Source organism: Macaca nemestrina, chromosome 16 (genome assembly GCF_043159975.1).
Source record: "Macaca nemestrina isolate mMacNem1 chromosome 16, mMacNem.hap1, whole genome shotgun sequence".
In the NCBI taxonomy this organism is placed as follows: Eukaryota; Metazoa; Chordata; class Mammalia; order Primates; family Cercopithecidae; genus Macaca; species Macaca nemestrina.
In genome coordinates, this window is record NC_092140.1 from 25,104,958 (window position 1) to 25,124,589 (window position 19,632).

Below are 19,632 nucleotides of genomic sequence, written 5' to 3' on the forward strand. Positions count from 1 at the left end.
TAAGTCTCAACTTAAAAATTATGACTTAAGTTATTTGGTGGAAGAAACTTCAAACCAACAAAGCATTCAAGAAGCACTGTGGCTGCTTCTGACAACGTACAATCATAGATGGGGGCAAAACATGTTAGAACTTATATATAACAGGGAAGTAAAGCATAAAAACGTGGAAAATGTGCAGCCCGGCCATTTGATAGGAAAGGAATAGGCATTTTTCAGGAGAGAAATACAAGTGGGCTGCAGGGCAGCCACTTGCTAGAGAGAGTAGCATGGCTAAAAGAGAGCAACGTGCTAATATACAAGACAATCAGAAAAACGCCTCAAAGGCATTTCAGGGATATTCAAGGCAGCACCTCTCAGGACAGGTCTAGAGGCCTAGAATTAAAAAAAAAAAGCCTTCAGGGGCCAGGCCCATGTCCCCATTTCCCTGCACAGCCTCAGGAAACTGCTCCCATCATCTCAACTGCTGTAGCTCTAGCAGTGGCTCAAAGGTCCCCAGATACACTGTGGACCAGCACTCCAGAAGGTACAAGCTATAAGCCTTGGCAGCTTCCACATTTTATTAAGTCTGCAGGCACACAGCATGCAAGCATGAAGGTGGCTTGGAAGTATCCCCTAGGTTTCAGAGAATGTATAAGTAGCCTGGGTTCCCAGGCAGAAGCCTGCCACAGGGGCAGAACCCTCACATAGAACCTCTACTAGGACAGGGTGAAGGAGAAATGTGGGGTTCAAGCCCCCACACAGGGTCCCCACCAGTGTACTTCCTAGTGGAGCTGAGGGAAGCCCTTTAGATTCCAGAATAGTAGAGCCTCAAGAAGCTTGTGTTCCCGCCTAGAAAAGCCACAGGTACTCAATTCCAACCTGTAAGAGCAGCCATGGGCTGCACCCTGCAATGCCAGAGGAGGGGAGCTACCCAAGGCCTCAGGAACCCACCCTTTGCACTGGTGTGCCCCAGATTTGGGATGTGGAGTCAAAGGAGATTATTTTGTAGCTTTAATGACGGCCCTGCTGAATTTCAGACTTGTGTAGGGCCTGCAGTCACTTTCTTAAGTCCAATTTCTCCCTTTTGGAGAGGGAATCTTTACCCAATGCCTGTACCACCATTGTATCTTGAAATTAAATGAGTTGTTTTGAATTTTCAGGTTCAGAGGAAGAAGAAACTTGGCCTTGAGTTGCAGATGAGACTTTGGACTTTTGATTTAGTTGATGCTGAAATGAAGTAGGACTTTGGAAGACTACTGGGAAGGGATGATTGTATTTTGAAACTTGAGAAGGACTTGAGATTTGAATGGGAAGGGTTAAATAATATAGTTTGGATGTTTGTCCTCTCCATGTCTCATGTTGAGATGTGATTCCCAGTGTTGGAAGTGGGGCCTAGTGGAAGGTGATTGGATCATGGGGATGAATCCCTCATGAATGGCTTAGCACCATCCCCTTTGTGATACGTGAGTTCTCACTTTGAGTTCATACAAGATTTGCTTGTTTAAAAGAGTGTGGCACCTCCCCTTTGTGATACGTGAGTTCTCACTTTGAGTTCATACAAGATTTGATTGTTTAAAAGAGTGTGGCACCTCCCCTTATTTCTTGCTCCTGCTCTCACCATGTGATACAACAACTCCCCTTTCACCTTTTGCCATGATTCTATGCTTCCTGAGGTCCTCACCAGAAACAGATGCTGGCACCATGTTTTCTGTACAGCCTGTGGAATTGTAAGCCAATTAAACCTCTTTTCTTTATAAATTACCCAGACTCAGATATTCCTCAATAGGGACACAAATTGCCTAACACACTAATCTTATCAAATCAGGGCCCCACTCTTGTGACTGCATTTAATCATAATTATGTCCTTACTCTAAATATAGCCACATGAAGGTTATAACTTCAGCATATGAATTCTGGCAAAACACAATGTTCAGTCCATAGCAGTCACCATCCTGAGATGAATACAATAAACATAATTTTTTCATGAATTCTATAACATAGCTTATGTTATATTACACCTTAATTTTTTTGTGTTTTTGTTTTGTTTTGTTTTGAACTTGGGCACATATATTTACTGAAATGTATAAGGGCATTTTTTATTGACTCAGTTCTGAATGGCAGAGGAAACCTTGGGAAACTTACAATCTTGGTGGAAACCACCTCTTCACAGGGTGGCAGGAGAGAGAATGAGTGCTAGTGGGGGAAATGTCAGTTATTTATAAAAACCATCCCCATGAGAACTCACTCATTATCATGAGAACAGCATGGGGAAAACTGTCCCCATGATTCAATTACCTCCCACTGGCTACCCCCCATGATACATGGGGATTGTAGGGATTAAAATCTGAGATGAGATTTGGTTGGGGAGACAGGCAAACCATATCATTCCATGCCTGGCTCCTCCCAAATCTCATGTCCTTATATTTCAGAACACAATCATGCCTTCCCAATGGTTCCCCCAAAGTCTTAACTCATTACAACATTAAACTAAAGTCCAAGTCTGAAGTCTTACCTGAGACAAGGCAAGTCCCTTCCGCCTATGGGCATGTAAAATGAAAACCAAGTTAGTTACTTCCTAGATACAATGGGAATACAGGTATTGGGTAAATACACCCATTCCAAGTGAGAAATTGACCAAAACAAAGGGGCTACAAGGCCCCATGCAGGTCTGAAATCTAATACAGCGGTCATTAAACCTTAAAGTTCTGAAATAATCTTCTCTATGTCTCATATCCAAGTCACACTGATATAAGAGGTGAGCTCCTATGGCCTTGGGCAACTCCATCCCTGTGGCTTTGAAGGGTACTGCCCACTTCCTGGCTGCTTTCACAGGTGTCATTGAGTGTCTGCAGGTTTTCCAGGCATGTGGTGCAAGCTGTCAGTGTATCTACCATTCTGGGGTCTGGAGGATGGTGGCCCTCTTCTCACAGCTCCACTAGGCAGTACCCCAGTGGGGATTCTGTGTGAGGGCTCCAACCCAGATTTTCCTTCTGCACTGCCACAGCAGAGGGTTTCCATGAGGACACCATCACTGCAGAAGACTTCTGCCTGGACATCCAGGCACTTCCACATATCCTCTGAAATCTAAGTGGAGGTATTCAAACCTCAATTCTTGTCCTCTGTGCACCTGAAGGACCAACACCGTGTGAAAGCTGCCAAGGCTTTGGGCTTGCATCCTCTGAAGCAATGGCCTGAGCTGTACCATGCCCCTGTTTAGCCACAGCTGGAGCAATTGAGACACAGAGCACCAGGTCCCAAGGCTGCACATAGCAGGGAAACACTAGACTAAGCCCAGGAAACTATATTTTCCTCCTAGGCCTCCATGCCTCTGATGGAAAGGGCTGCCATGAATGTCTGCAACATGCCCTGGAAACATTTTCCCCATTGCCTTGGCAATTAGCATTTGACTTCTTGTTACTTATGCAAATTTCTGCAGCTGGCTTGAATTTCTTCCCAGACAATGAATTTTTCTATTCGACTGCATTGTCAGGCTGCAAATTTTCTACACTTTTATGCTCTGTCACCTCTTGAATGCTTTTTTGCATGGAAATTTCTTCCTCCAGTTCATCATCTTTCTCAAGTTCAAAGTTCCACATATCTCTAGGGCAGGGACAAAATGCCACCAATCTCTTTGTTAAAGCATAGCAATAGTCAATTATTTTCCATTTCCCAATAAGTTTCTCATCTCACTATCAGCATTTTTGTCAAAGCTATTCAACAAGTCTCTAGGAAGTTCTAAACTTTCCCACACCTTTCTGTCTTCTTCTGAACCCTCCAAAATGTTCCAACCTCTGCCTGTTACCTAGTTCCAAAGTTGCTTCCACATTTTTGGGTATCTTTATAGCAGCACCCCCTACCTTGGTACCAATTTACTGTATTAGTTTGTTCTCACACTGTTATGAAGAAATACCTGAGAGATGGGAATTTCTAAAGAAAATAAGTTTATTAATTGACTCACAGTTCCACATGGCTGAGGAGCCCTCAGGACACTTACAATCATGGCTAAAGGCACCTTTTCACAGGGCAGCAGGAGGAGAGAATGAGTATCAGCAGGGGAAATGCTAGACGCTTATAAAACCATCAGATTTTGTGACAAGTCACTCACTATCACAAGAGCAGCATAGGGGAAACTGCCCCCATGATTCACTTACCTCCCACTGGGTACCTCTCATGACATGTGGAGATTACAATTCAAGATGAGATTTGGGTGGGGACACAGCCGAACCATATCAAATAGATAAGCCACTAGTTAGACTAATGAAGAAGAAAAGAGAAAAAATTCAAATAAACAGAATCAGAAATGACAAGGGGAATATTAACATTAATCCCACAAAAATACAACCATCAGAGAATATTATAAATACCTCTATGCACATAAGCTAGAAAATGTAGAAAAAATGGATAAATTCCTATACACAGGCCAGGAAGAAATTGGATCCCTAAACAGATGAATAATGAGCTCTGAAATGGAGGCAGTAATAAATAGCCTACAAACAAACAAACAAACAACAACAACAACAAAAAAGCCCAGGACCAGATGAATTTACAGCTGAATTCTATCAGATAAACAAAAAAGATACCATTCCTGAGACTATTCAAAAAAATTAAGGATGAGGCACTCCTCTTTAAATCATTTTATTGTATGAAGCCAGCCTCATCCTGATAACAAATTCTGACAGAGATACAACAAAAAAAGAAAACTTCAGACTAATATCCTAGACGATCATCAATGCAAAACTCCTCAAACAAAATGCCAACATACCAAATCTAGCAGAACATCAAAAAGCTTATCCACTACTATCAAGTAGTTTTATCCCTGGGATGTGATGTTCTTTCAGTGTACACAAATTAATAAATGTGATTTATCAGGTAAACAGAACTAAAGACAAAAAACACATGATTATCTCAACAGACACAGAAAAGACTTTTGATACAATTCAACATCTATTTGTGCTAAAAACTCTTCATAAACCAGTTATTGAAGGAACATACCTGAAAATAATAACAGGCATCTATGACAAACCCATGGCCAACATGATACTGAATGGGCAATAGCAGGGAGAATTCCCCTTGAAAACTGGCACAAGACAATGATGCCCTCTGTTACCACTCCTATCCAGCATTGTATTGGAAGTCCTGGCCAGGGCAATCAGGCAAGCAAAGGAAATAAAGAGCATCCAAATAGGAAGAGAGGAAGTAAAACTGTCCATTTGCAGACAACATTATTCTATATCTATAAAACCCCATAGTCCTACCAAGTGCTTCTTAAGCAGATAAACAACTTCAGCAAAATCTCAGGATACAATGAAAAAATATTCCATGATCATGGATAGGAAGAATAAATATCTTGAAGATGGCCAAATTGCCCAAAGCAATTTATAGATTCAGTGATATTCCTTTTATACTGCCATTGAGATTCTTCATAGAGTTAGAAAAATCTATTTTAAAATTCATATGGAACATGAAAAGAGCCCATATAATCAGGGCAATCCTATGCAAAAAGAACAAAGCTAGAGGCATCATGCTACCCCACTTCAAACTATAATACAGGGTTACAGCAACCAAAACAGTAACCAAAATAGTATGACATTGGTACAAGAACAGAAACATAGACCAATAGAACAGAATAGAAAACCTAGAAATAAGACTGTGCACCTATGACAGTGTCTTTTCTACTAGCATATGCATTATATACCATTTTTCATTAATTTTCAAGTTAATATTTATATATTGACAACATTTTAAGCCCTAAAATAGTTAATTATTAATTTGTATCATGTTCTTTGATTCTATAATGAAAGAACAGTATTTGGACCTTTATTTTATCATATCTGCCATGCATGCTTTCACTTATAATCATTCATCATTTTAAACTGCCTTTTACCTTTTCTTCAACAAAGCTGACAAAGACAAGCAATGGGGAAATGATTCTCTATTCAGTAAATGGTGCTGGAATAACTGTCTAGCCATATGAAGACGATTAAAACTGGACCCCTTCCTTACACTATATACAAAAATTAACTCAAGAGGGATTAAAGACTTAAATGTAAAACCCAAAACTATAAAAACCTGGAAGACAACCCAGGCAATACCATTGAGGACATAGTCATGGTCGAAGATTTCATGACAAAGATGCCAAAAGCAATAGCAAGAAGAGCAGAAACTGACAAATTGAATCTAATTGAACTAAAGAGTTTCTGTACAGCAAAAGAAATTACCAACGAAGTAAACAGATGACCTACAGAATGGAAAAAAATTTTTTGCAAACCATGCATCCAGTAAAGGTCTAATATCCAGCATCTACAAAAATCTTAAACAAATTTACAAGAAAACAAAAACAACCCCATAAAAAAGTTTCCAGGCCAGTCGTGGTGGCCCACACCTGCAATCCTAGCACTTTGGGAGGCCAAGGTGGGTGGATGACCTGAGGTCAGGTGTTCAAGACCGGCCTGACCAACATAGAGAAACCCCATCTCTACTAAAAATAAAATAAAAAAAAAAATTAGCCGAGTGTGGTGGCACATGCCTGTAATCCCAGCTACTTGGGAGGCTGAGGCAGGAGAATCACTTGAACCTGAGAGGCAGAGGTTGCAGTGAGCCAAGATCGCACCATTGCACTCCAGCCTGGGCAACAAGAGCGAAACTCCATTTCAAAGAAAAAACAAAAGATAAAAGCTTTCAAAAGACATGATTTGACACTTTTCAAAAGAAGATATACATGACCCCATCAATCACTAGAAAAAAAGCTTAAATATTACTGATATTAGAGAAATGCAAATCTAAACCACAATGATATACCATCTAACACTAGTCTGAATGGCTATTATTAAACAGCCAAAAAATTATAGATGCTGGTGCAGTTGTGGAGACAAAGGAACACTTATACACCTGCTAGTGGAAGTGTAAATTAGTTCAACTGTTGTGGAAGTCACTGTGGCAATTTCTTAAAGACCTAAAGACAGAAATACCATTCATCCGAGCAATCCCATTAGTGGGTATATACCCAAAGGAATATAAATTGTTCTACTATAAAGACACATGCATGTGTATATTCACTGCAGCACTATTCACAATAGCAAAGACAGTGGAATCTATCCAAACACCCATCAATCATAGACTGGATAAAGAAAATGTGTGCATGTGGAATTTATACACCGTGGAGTACTATGCAGCTTAGAAAAGAATGAGATTGTGTCCTTTGCAGGTACATGAATGGAGCTGCAGGCCATTAGCCTTAGCAAACTAAGGCAGAAAGAGAAAACCAAATACTGCATATTCTCACTTATAAGTGGGAGCTAAATGATGAGAATACATGGATACATAGAGGGGAACAACACACACTGGGGCCTATTGGAGGGTAGGGGGTGGGAGGAGGGAGAGGATCAGCAAAGTAACCAATATGTACTGAGCTTACTACCTGGGTGATTAAATAATCTGTACAACAAACCCCCATTACACAAGTCTATGTAACGAGCCTGCACATATACCCCTGAACTTAAAATAGAAGTTAAAAACAAACTTCGCATTAAATACAGCTCTATAAACTCATGGCTAATCTTAGACAATATTCTTGTTATATTCGATAAGATTATTATCTGTGAATTCTCACATTGTCACTGTTGATTTTATCTCAAAATTAGTACACATAACTCTTGTGTGTGCTATTAAAATCTGTACGTCATTTTGCCTCATCTCTAAAATTTTAGTAATATGAAGGTATTTGGAGGAAATGTTATCTCTCTTTGTAAATAGTTAAAGTTACTCTGGTTTTTGAGCATCAGGTCCTCTTTCAATTAAAATGTCTTTTTTTGGGAAAGCAGCTAAACATAGATATTAATAGCATCCTCTGCACTCAGATTACACAGGTGCAAATCATCACTGTGGGGAGAATTACTTAACATTTCTATTTCTTAGTTGCTTTCTCTCTAAACTGGGAACACTAACATTATTGACTTCATAGCATTGTAAAGATTAAATGATGGATATTAGAATGTTGTTTGGCACATGGTAAGGAATGAAAATGAAAGTCAGGCTTTGGTTTGAGTTTGTGCTAGTGAAATTCCAGCCCAGTGTAACAACTATAAGCTTTGCTTTTATAAATTTGTCTCTGCTTTGAAATATATCTGAAAGGTATTCACACTGGGTAAATATGACACTTTTATAGCTGCATTTGTATTTTCGGAAAAGAAAATAAAATCCATCATCCAATCGCCCTTGTGATGCCTATTTATGTATAAGATGTGCCAGAATTTCAGCACTGTAAGTTGTACTCTCAGGGTATAAATTAGTCATGTTTAGGAGCTAATGTAACACTCTGATACTTTCAAAACTTAGTATTTCAGTGAAATTTTAGTTCTTGTGTGCATGTGGAAGTTAATTTGCTTGTTGTACAGTGTCTTTTCTAATAGCATATGCATTAGATACTTAAAGCCATTCTTTCATTATTTTCAGGTTAATATTTATATTTTGACCAGGTTTTAAACCCTAAAATAGTTAAGTATTAATTTGTATCATATTCTTTGATTCCATAATGAAAGAACAGTATTTGGACCTTTGTTTTATCATATCTGTCATGCATGTTTTCAATGATAATCGTTCATCATTTTGAACTGCCTTTTACCTTTTCTTAAGATCCATTCCAAAGTAATCTGTATAGCAGAGCTAACTGCTCTTTCGTATCCTCACCTCAGTATGTGGATTGGTAAACTATACCCTATCTTGCATATATGAGCTGCATAACAGATTCTTTAATTAATATAAAAATCTGACAGGAGTATTGTGCAAATTTTATCTACCAGGGATGATAAATGAGGTTTTGACTGCAACAATTAAAGAAAAAAACTAAGACTCATTGGTTTAAGTACAGGGTCTATCAAAAGTGAATTATAGGCTACTAAATTTAACACTAATGAGCATGTTATTAGAGTTTCTAAAAAATCAGAATTCCAAGTTTTCATAAAAAAGAAATGATTCCTGAATTCTAAGTACTAACACAGTTTATAAATATGGGTAGTATAAACATGTACTTAACTGTGATATATTTAAAACTAGTCAAAAATAAATTTATCATGAGTTACTACAAATCACACTCATATTTATTACAAGTTATTTATAAAATACTGATCCACAAATACATAGTTTCTATATTGTGTATGCCTGTGCATGTAAAATATCTATCCATTAAAAAATGGTGATGAAGAGGTGCTACACAGAAGTTACCTCTTTTCAATGCTGTACCATGATTCAGAGACTGAGAAACCAGCGTTCACTCTCTCTCTTTCTCTCTCTCTCTTTCTTTCTCTCTCTCTCTCTCTGTGTGTGTGTGTGTGTGTGTGTGTGTGAGAGTTGGCTTACCCCTTCGATTTCATCAAATACAAGGTTTGTATTCCCACAACTGAATTTAATAATATATATTAGTTTGTTGCAAAAGTTATTGCAGTTTTCCATTAAAAGCAATGGCAAAAACCACAATCACCAAGGATTCCCCCCACTTTTTTTTTTTTTTTTTGGAATGGAGTCTCGCTCTGTTGCCCAGACTGGAGTGTAGTGGCGTGATCTTGGCTCACTGCAAGCTCCGTCTCCCGGACTCACGCCATTCTCCTGCCTCAGCCTGCAGAGTAGCTGGGGCTACAAACGCCCACCACCTCGCCCGGCTAATTTTTTGTATTTTTAGTAGAGACAGGTTTTCACCGTGTTAGCTAGGATGGTCTCGATCTCCTGACCTTGTGATCCACCCGCCTTGGCCTCCCAAAGTGTTGGGATTACAAGCATGAGCCACCACTCCTGGCCCCGCCATTTTTTTTTTTTTTTTTCTTTTTCTTGAGAGAGAGTCTGGCTCCTTCGCCCTGGCTGGAGTGCCATGACGCGATCTTGGCTCACTGCAAACTCTGCCTCCCAGGTTCAAGCGATTTTTATGCCTTGGCCTCTGGAATAGTAGCTGGAATTACAGGCATGAACCGCCATGCCCAGCTATCCAATACGTATAACTTAGCGCCAGTCATAGATTAGACAGATGAAAAATACTTGTTGATTGACTTAAAATATTTCTCAGTAACACAAAAAGTACTTTATTGGAAGATATCAAGATAAAAAAGGGACCACTTTACAAAATAGTGAATTTTGAAGATGGCTGAATAGGAACAGCTCCAGTCTCCAACTCCCAGCGCGAGCGACACAGAAGACTGGTGATTTCTGCATTTTCAACTGAGGTACTGGGTTCATCTCACTAGGGAGTGCCGGACAATCGGTGCTGGTGGGCTGCTGCAGCCCGACCAGCAAGAGCTGAAGCAGGGCAAGGCATCGCCTCACCTGGGAAGCACAAGGGGGAAGGGAATCCCTTTTCCTAGCCAGGGGAACTGAGACACACAACACCTGGAAAATCGGGTAACTCCCACCCCAATACTGTGCTTTAAGGAAACGGGCACACCAGGAGATTATATCCCACAGCTGGCCGGGAGGGTCCCACGCCCACGGAGCCTCCCTCATTGCTAGCACAGCAGTCTGTGATCTATCGGCAAGGCAGCAGCGAGGCTGGGGGAGGGGCGCCCGCCATTGCTGAGGCTTAAGTAGGTAAACAAAGCCGCTGGGAAGCTCGAACTGGGTGGAGCTCAGAGCAGCTCAAGGAAACCTGCCTGTCTCTGTAGACTCCACCTCTGGGGACAGGGCACAGTAAACAATAACAAACGCAGCAGAAACCCCTGCAGACGCAAACGACTCTGTCTGACAGCTTTGAAGAGAGCAGTGGATCTCCCAACACGGAGGTTGAGATCTGAGAAGGGACAGACTGCCTGCTCAAGTGGGTCCCTGACCCCTGAGTAGCCTAACTGGGAGACATCCCCCACTAGGGGCAGTCTGACACCCCACACCTCACAGGGTGGAGTACACCCCTGAGAGGAAGCTTCCAAAGCAAGAATCAGACAGGTACACTCAGTGTTCAGCAATATTCTATCTTCTGCAGCCTCTGCTGCTGATACCCAGGCAAACAGGGTCTGGAGTGGACCTCAAGCAATCTCCAACAGACCTACAGCTGAGGGTCCTGACTGTTAGAAGGAAAACTATCAAACAGGAAGGACACCTACACCAAAACCCCATCAGTATGTCACCATCATCAAAGACCAGAGGCAGATAAAACCACAAAGATGGGGAAAAAGCAGGGCAGAAAAGCTGGAAATTCAAAAAATAAGAGCACATCTCCCCCGGCAAAGGAGCGCAGCTCATCGCCAGCAACGGACCAAAGCTGGACGGAGAATGACTTTGACGAGATGAGAGAAGAAGGCTTCAGTCCATCAAACTTCTCAGAGCTAAAGGAGGAATTACGTACCCAGTGCAAAGAAACTAAAAATCTTAAAAAAAAAGTGGAAGAATTGATGGCTAGAGTAATTAATGCAGAGAAGGTCCTAAACGAAATGAAAGAGATGAAAACCATGACACGAGAAATACGTGACAAATGCACAAGCTTCAGTAACCGACTCGATCAACTGGAAGAAAGAGTATCAGCGATTGAGGATCAAATGAATGAAATGAAGCGAGAAGAGAAACCAAAAGAAAAAAGAAGAAAAAGAAATGAACAAAGCCTGCAAGAAGTGTGGGATTATGTAAAAAGACCAAATCTACATCTGATTGGGGTGCCTGAAAGTGAGGGGGAAAATGGAACCAAGTTGGAAAACACTCTTCAGGATATCATCCAGGAGAACTTCCCCAACCTAGTAGGGCAGGCCAACATTCAAATCCAGGAAATACAGAGAACGCCACAAAGATACTCCTCGAGAAGAGCAACTCCAAGACACATAATTGCCAGATTCACCAAAGTTGAAATGAAGGAAAAAATCTTAAGGGCAGCCAGAGAGAAAGGTCGGGTTACCCACAAAGGGAAGCCCATCAGACTAACAGCAGATCTCTCAGCAGAAACTCTCCAAGCCAGAAGAGAGTGGGGGCCAATATTCAACATTCTTAAAGAAAAGAATTTTCAACCCAGAATTTCATATCCAGCCAAACTAAGTTTCATAAGTGAAGGAGAAATACAATCCTTTACAAATAAGCAAATGCTTAGAGATTTTGTCACCACTAGGCCTGCCTTACAAGAGACCCTGAAGGAAGCACTAAACATGGAAAGGAACAACCGGTACCAGCCATTGCAAAAACATGCCAAAATGTAAAGACCATCAAGGCTAGGAAGAAACTGCATCAACTAATGAGCAAAATAACCAGTTAATATCATAATGGCAGGATCAAGTTCACACATAACAATCTTAACCTTAAATGTAAATGGACTAAATGCTCCAATTAAAAGACACAGACTGGCAAACTGGATAAAGAGTCAAGACCCATCAGTCTGCTGTATTCAGGAGACCCATCTCACATGCAGAGACATACATAGGCTCAAAATAAAGGGATGGAGGAAGATTTACCAAGCAAATGGAGAACAAAAAAAAGCAGGGGTTGCAATACTAGTCTCTGATAAAACAGACTTTAAACCATCAAAGATCAAAAGAGACAAAGAAGGCCATTACATAATGGTAAAGGGATCAATTCAACAGGAAGAGCTAACTATCCTAAATATATATGCACCCAATACAGGAGCACCCAGATTCATAAAGCAAGTCCTTAGAGACTTACAAAGAGACTTAGACTCCCATACAATAATAATGGGAGACTTCAACACTCCACTATCAACATTAGACAGATCAACGAGACAGAAAGTTAACAAGAATATCCAGGAATTGAACTCATCTCTGCAAGCAGACCTAATAGACATCTATAGAACTCTCCAGCCCAAATCAACAGAATATACATTCTTCTCAGCACCACATCGCACTTACTTCAAAATTGACCACGTAATTGGAAATAAAGCACTCCTCAGCAAATGTACAAGAACAGAAATTATAACAAAATAGTGAATTTTAATTTGATAGTGTCGTATTGTCAATTTTAATATAGACCTGGCTAGCGATTAAGCACCACATGGTCATTCTTCATGTTTCTTTATTTTCTCTACTTACTTTGGATGACAGTTCTGACAGTCATGCAAAAGCAGCTGTAAAATACAAACTCCATTTTTTAAAAAAGCCTGACAAGATCCTCAGAAAAATTAAATAAATTGTGTGCATGTGTGATACACATACACAAAGTGCTTTTCTTAACTAATTTTCACTTATGAATGGTACTATTACTGTCTATTCAAGAATGAACTATTAGAATTGACATCTGGCTATTAGTGCATATTATCTATGAACATTATAGAATATGATATTAAAAATTTTAATCAAACATGCTTATGCAACATATATTTATCTCTCTAAATTTTACTACAGATTACATGAAGTTCAATTTCCAACATGTAACATTAGAATTTGCATATGATTTTATGCAAATAAAATTATCCAAATAATCAATATCCCATATTCTTAGCATTTCATATAAATAAAAGTTGTAATTTAATAATATATCACTCTTCAATCGACATGTGAAAGAATAATGTAACAATGTAAATTTCCGACATTCAAACGTATTTAGGTGTAAGTAAATATATTATGGAACATTTTAGTGTGCAGTGGAGCTATGTCATTTGGATTTAAGTTAAAAATAATGACTACTAAAATACAGTAAAGCAAACAAATTTTTTTTATAAATTACAAATACGAGTTACAAATCATTGTATATTCACTTGATCAAAATTTACACTTACACATTTGAACGTTAAATTGATGTTTGATAAGACATTTTAATTTTTTAAAGTGTGCTAATGATATTGTGTTTGTGTTTTTTAAATCAAACTGCATCTTTTAGTGGTGCTTACTAAATTTTTAGGATGTAATGGGGCTGGAGAAGAAGTGATTGAGTATTTATGTAAAACAAGATAGGCCATAACTTGAGAGCTTTTTGAGTCAAGTGATTTATGCCTGCCTTTTTTGTTTTTTGTTTTTTTAATTTTTCTACCTACTGTTACATACATTTAAAATGTTTTTCTTAATAAAATATCTTAAAGACAAAAAAAATCGAAGCAGAGTAAATTGCTTATATTTTAAATCAAAGCTATCTTAAATAATTTTATATAAGAAAATATAATATTATATAATATATTACAATGCTTATATAAGAAAGCACTGTAATCCTGACATTTTTACTTTAGGGATGTGTGTTACCAATTGCTTGCCTCTATACCTGTCTAACAGAATTCATCTTCCCTTAAAGTTGTTGTCAATCTGTTGTGATACAACTGGAACACACAGCTCTGCCAGGAGAAGTAGAATGCAAAAATTATTCTATAAACATGTTTGAGGAATTGTAGGCAGCAGGGACATACACTTGTACCTAAACGTGAATCAAGCATATCTGGGCATAAATGATGTAATGCAGATTCATCCCATAAGTAGTAAATTTTCAAATGTTTTTTAAATGGTTTTTTTTGTTTGTTTGTTTTTGTTTTTGTTTTAAAGGAAGAGTTTGAAAATATCTTCAGGGGAGCAAGTAATATGATACTCATCTTGGGAGTATTTTCAGGACCGGTTTCTTGACTTAGATCAGAGCCCAAAGTTTGTTGACCTAAGTTTTAGGGATTCTTTTGCAATGTAATATATGAGATAAGGAAAAAAAATACTCTTAAATGGCAAAATTTAGACTTACGGTGAAACATGTTAACCACTTCTGGTTGAAACTCAGTATGGTTTGGCTAACTGAGGGCTCCATTGCAATTTGGACAACTAGGCCATCTGCAGCGTGCCCCCTTAGCAGAGATGTAGCTTTTTCACTGACAGCTCCAAGTTCAGAGTCAGGGTGCACTTAACTTCAAGGGAAATAAGCACTGTGAACTGGAAATCTGTGCACTAGATATCAATGAGGGTGAATGAAGACTATATGTGAGGTCATATTTGATGGAAAAACCCAACAGCTGAATGAAACTTTTGAACAGGGCTACAATAACCTCTGAATTATGAAGTTGGAAGCATGGTTCAAGAAATGTCATCTACTCCTATAAATGTGACCATATTAGAACAATCATCTGATATTGGAGAATTCTATTAAATGCACTCCATAAAGTACAAAAACATCTCAAGTCCACTATGCTAATGCAGGTCAAATCTACACAAAACATCATTTTGTTTTGTTTTGTTTTTGTTTTTGGACAGGGTCTGGCTCTGGCTCTGGCTCTGTCACTAAGACTAGAGTGCAGTGATGTGATCTTAACTCACCGCAACCTCTGTCTCCCAGGCTCAAGGGATTCTCCCACCTCAGCCTGCCCAGTAGCCGGAACTGCAGGTACGTGCCAACACACCTGGCTAATCTTTCATATTTTTTTGTAGAGACAGGGTTTTGCCAAGTTGCCCAGGCTGGCTTTGAACTCCTGAGGTCAAGACTTAGACCCAATTTGGCCCCTCAAAGTGCTGGGATTACAGGCATGAGCCACCACAACCAGCCCATGCTTTTTTTGGAAAAAAGTGATATTAATGATGGTTCAGAGGAAAAGGAAAAATAAATATTGTGTAATTGGAATATCGTGTATGTCATTGGTATACTTCTACAAACACAGATTATGTATTTGTATAATATAAATAATAGATTAAAATTTAAAAATAAATATACATTTAAAAAATAAAGTTGTAATATAATATTAATGGAATGAATATCCAGGATATACTTCTTCCCTTACCAACCTTACTACCTCCCTAGTCCCCAAATGGTTGTTTCAATCTCTCTTAAGAACGAGGGCTGACTTATATCATGGTCACCATTGTATCTGTTGTATTGGCAGCTCATCAACTTCAGCATCCAGGTCCAGCTCAGTTGGAACCATGCAGACCCTGACTTTTCCAGTGAATGCCAGACAGGGCAAATTAATACAGGTCAAAAATGTGGGGGTGTTCAACCCCATGAGGCAAATTGTAACAATAAAATACAGGTGACATAAAGGAGTAGCCAGATAAACAGCTTGATTCACTTTCTCTAATACTTAAATGGACAATTCCAGACGGAGTAACTCCAAACATCCTGTTAAGAGATGCCTTTGCAACTCAGCAAGCCCTGTATTCCTTGTGAATTGATGGATGGTTATTCACTAACATATATTTCTTCCTCTCCTTCCTTCCCACATTCCTCATATTTGTTCCCTCAGTCTTGTTGTCCTGGTAATGCAGCAATCCTTCTACCACCTCTCACCCCTAAATCTATATATATGCATTTAGCATATATATATATGCTATATATATATCATATGTATACATATGCTATACTTCTGCATAGATTTTCAAAAGAATCTGTGATAAGATAATAGGTTACATCCAGTGGTCCTACAAATAAATCCCCAGAATGAGGTTTTAGCCTTGTGCTTATCATTGATCTGAAGTCAATAGAGAGATATTTCTGTGGGTAATTAGGGTGAGTGATAATCCCTGGAATTCGCAGGTATCATATTTACTAAGGCTTTCAGCAGTGATTAATCAGGAAGAAGTTCAGATGCAATGTAAGAAGTTAGAAGGTGACTAAACTTGTTTTGTATAGAGGAATGATAATTTAAGAAATGTCATATGGGGTGTCTGTTTTGACAAATTTGGAGACCTTGAACAAACACGCACACACACACACACAGACACACACAGAGAGAGGGAGACAGAGAGAGACAGAGAGAGACAGAGAGAGAGAGAGAGCACACTCAGGACAGATTTTTCTTCGACCTTAAGCATGCTATAAATATCTCAAGAATTCCTTGGTAGTATTAAAAGCAATTCTAAACTACTGTAGTCACTAGAAAGATTAGGCTGAAAATCAGGCTGAAGATATGGTTGCAAGTTTGGAAACCCTGCAGTGAAGACTCAACACTCAGTCTTGGTATGTCTTGACCTTTAAAAGGAAAGAATGGGACTGTGACAAAAAAAGGGCAATATTTGAGATAAAGGGATTGAAAATATTGAAAACCTAAATTTTCCTGAACTCTGCTGGTCAGCAGGCCTCGTGAAATGACCTATTCTATAGCATGTGTCTTAAAAGATGATGATTTTCTTTTCAATATCTGCTGACTCTGTATGTTAGCCTCCAGATTTAAAAGAATCAGTTCTCAGCATAGAGTGCGGAAGCACAAACCCTGGTCAGGAAAAAAAAAAAAAAAAAAAGACAAAACAAACCAACCAACCCAACAGCCTACACACCATGGGGGTGTGGAACATTTCACCTGAAGGAATGGGGTGGAATATAAAAGAGTTGAGGCTCAAGTTGCTGTACAAGTTGCCTTACAACTGCATCATGTAACACAGAGTATTTGATGGTCCTCTAATTATCCATGGAGGATGGGAATGCTAAATAATGTCTTTGGAAGGCCCAGCAGAAGGTGAAGGCTCCCAGGGTTCTATATCAAAGCCAATCATTGTAATGTTTGTTTTCTAGGGAATGAAAAATAAGACATAGTATACATGTGACTTATTGTTTCCTGTTGATTGAATTAAGCATGATTTTATTGTCTTTCATAACTATTCAGTTTATTAAAAGACATGTGTAGCCAATCCTTTCTTTTTCCTCAATAATTATTTAAGGAAGCCTATTAGTCACAATTATTTTACAATAGAGATATTACTGATAACAGGTAAGACACAACAAGTACATCTTTTGAGTCTTTAGATGAATGTTATAAATCAATGAACATTTAGGTTGAATTAGAATTTTACAAGCTGACTTTCAACCTAGAGAATATAACACTCTCATTATACTACACTGTACCTAAGTAACAAGATCAACATATCTTTAGAAACCCTCTTATTCATTCATTTCTATTAATGAACATCTGATCTACCATGTGCCAGCACAGCCCAAGGGCTTAGTATTAGAATGGAGAACAAGACAGACACTCCAATTAAGGAAGAAACCCACAGTCCACACTGCCATGACATACAAATCACATGTAAACAACTTGGAAATATCTTACCCTAGAGCTATGCAACAAAATCTGCATTTTGGGTATTAAATCTTATATGGTGTCAAATATACCATAAATAAATGACTTCAGAGAATGATCACTTCTGTGGAAAAAAATTAAAAAGTCAATGAGATGAACATTGAGTAATGGGGAAGAAGTGTGCTTTATCTAGAGAGGTTGGTTGGAAGCCAGTTTAGCTCATTTGAAAAGGCCTAGCAATAGGAATCTCAACAGAAAATCATTCTGAGCAGAATTAATTGCCAGTGCAATGACTCAAAAGTAAAGTAGAGATAGCTTTGGCATCTTTGAGGGCCATTTTTTAAAGTCACTCTGAGTGGGTTGGGAATTAGGTAACAGTATTACTATAAAACAGTAGATAAAGAGGTAAGGTCCAGGTGATACAGGGTCATACATGTCATAGAAAAGGACTCATATTTCAGTTGCAGTCAAAATTTCTTGATTCATTTTAAGCATGTAACATGTGCTGATTTGTGCTATAAAGTTATTACTCTACATAAAATGAGAAGAGGAAATTGTAGGGGAGTTGAGAAGGAGTGAGACTTGTTAGGAAGTTAACTCACAGTTTTCAACCCCGAATGACTGGTGAAAGCATTAATTGAATGGAGAAGGCTGAAGGATTCAAAGATGTTGCAGTTTAGCAGATTTTCCTTAGGACACAGGAATTTTGAGGTGTTGCTTACGTATCAAAGTAGAAATATCAAGCAATTGTTAACAAAAATGCAAGGGGCTCTGTCTAGGTCCCGCTGCTTACCTCACAAAAAGCCAATCATTGAAACAATGAGTATTTCCAGAGAAGAAAGCTTTATTTGGGTGCTGCAGCAAAAGAGATGAAAGATCAGTCTTAAATCAGTCTCCCTGACCAACGCTAATAGTGAGTTTATGAAGAAGGGAAAGAATGTAGCTACATGCAGGTAAACAGGAATTAGAGAGGGGTAAGAAAATCATGACAGATACGGGGCCCTGTTTTTCACTGTCTGAATATAGTGATCTGGGGAGTTTCAGCTCACTGATACTATCTGGAAGTCCTGAGGGTTGGTTTTCTGAGGAAGAAACTCAGGTAAGACAAATGTAAGTTTTAAGCTTTAGGACCAGGAGGGTCAATTTCTATGTTTATTTTAAAACACTCTAAACATCAGTTCTGTGGGACAATTGGGCCTGTTTTAAGTCCCCTCTTTCTATGTATCAGTTCCTCAGTCCTGGGGAATTAGGTTAAAGATCTCTTTGATTGCTTCATTCTGAGGAGTGGCATTGTGAGATAATCACAAGGAATGAAAATATTACCTCTGTAATTGGAAGTACCATGAGTACCTGGTCAGCATCTGGCTTGTTGGAGCCTCACAGCCTAAGTACTTTTATTAATGGCTTTAGAACAGCATTTTAACCCATGTTGACTAGGATGATTAATAACATAGATAATCATAATTTAAAAATATCAAAGGATATGGAATGAATATCCTAGAGAATCCAAGAGAATTATCCTGAAAACCACATGTTCCATAGGGTATTTGGGTGGGCTTTGAATATTAACATAAAGTTATCCAACGGTTCATAAAACCAATCCCACAGGGACTGGTTTTATCTAAGTTTGGTGAATCCATGGCTTACCATCAGCTAATTTGACAGATTAATGGGTGTTTATAGTGCTTCAAAAGGCCTGACCCATTGTGGTTGCAGCTGGTTTTCAACTTGTTCGAATTTCCAGATCTTCAGAAAGACCTGGTCCCTTAGTTTCA

General features: G+C 38.8%; 1 long non-coding RNA gene across 3 annotated transcripts in view; it reads left to right on the forward strand.

Annotated features, from left to right (window-relative positions):
* LOC105477019 (uncharacterized) overlaps nucleotides 1-19,632 on the forward strand; it is a 411,286-nt gene that overhangs the window by 375,858 nt on the left and 15,796 nt on the right. The window lies entirely within an intron of this gene.